This window comes from Ailuropoda melanoleuca, chromosome 4, assembly GCF_002007445.2.
Source record: "Ailuropoda melanoleuca isolate Jingjing chromosome 4, ASM200744v2, whole genome shotgun sequence".
NCBI classification, from domain to species: Eukaryota; Metazoa; Chordata; class Mammalia; order Carnivora; family Ursidae; genus Ailuropoda; species Ailuropoda melanoleuca.
Window position 1 is genome coordinate 61,933,598 of NC_048221.1, and position 1,294 is coordinate 61,934,891.

Below are 1,294 nucleotides of genomic sequence, written 5' to 3' on the forward strand. Positions count from 1 at the left end.
ACTGGCTAATGGCCTCCTTAGATTTGAGTCCATTCACTACCACTTGCCCTTGAAGTCCAACTGCTGGTCATAGCTCTACGCTTCTGGGAAACCCCTTCCCCATCCCCGGGCTAAGCTGGTTCTATTGGGCAGAGCTGAAGCACTGTTTGGGGGTGGGGCATGTGTGTGACCTTGAACTCACAAGGGAGGTGGGCTAAAGGACAGGCCACAGAAGATTGCTTCTTGATGGTTCTTTATTTCCTTCATTTAACTTTATTGGGGGGAGGGGCTCTTTTGTTCTCGCTTTGAAACGGAAGACCGCAGAGTAGAATCCAGTATTTGCCTCCTGATTCAGGATAACATCTTTGTTTTACAATCCCGTGGGGGTGGGGGGCAGAAGAAAGCTGAGGCCACAGGTCACTGATGGGTTCTAAAGTCAGGGGAAATCATTCAGAAAATTTGCCGTTTATATGCTAATAATTGAACGCTGACAACTCTGGAGGGAACTTCCTAATTGTTTCATCTTAAAATTGGATTTTGACTATATATTGAAGAGAGAAGTTCATGGATTCATAGTACCCCAGGATTCTTCACTGTGGCTGGTGACGCAAAGGAATGGCTGCTGATAGACTTTACTAAAAAGTGTGGGTAAAATAGACCCAGGACTCCCTTTTCAAATAAATACGTCATGCAAATATACAGCTCTCTAGGGATTCCTTTCTGCCCCAGGGGCCCTGGATTAGCGGTGGGCCTGGGGGTGGTGGGCAGCGCCCTCCCAACGGGACAATTCAGCCCTACAGCAAATACCACCAGCTAGTCAACTCCCCGAGCCCAACTTTGTCAGATGGCAGCGCGGTCAAGCCTTTCCAGGACTCATTGATTGATTGGTTCATTCATTCACTCAGCAGGTATTCCCCAGAGTCTACACTCTGCCCAGTGCCGCGTCGGTGTTAGAAATTGAGCGGCGAGCAAATCAGGCAAGGCCCGTGCTTTCCTGAAGCTCTGCGTGCCGGTGGGGGAGGAGAAAATACATTAACGACAACAGTCCCCGCCAGCATTTCTGGAGCACCCACCCAGTGCCAGGCGGTGTTCTGAGTGCTTCACACGAATTAACTCATCTGACCCTGCGCACCGCCCCGAGGCGGGGGCCGTTGTGCTCCCGGCAGGCGGGAGGAAACTGAGGCCGAGGGGCGGCCCACGAGGGCGCCGCCCGCTGATCAGGGTCGCCCCGGGCCCGTGGGCGGCTGGGCGGTGGGGGCCGCAGGCCCGGCTGGACCGCGCGGGGACCGCGGTGCTCCCGCCCTCCGCCGGCGCC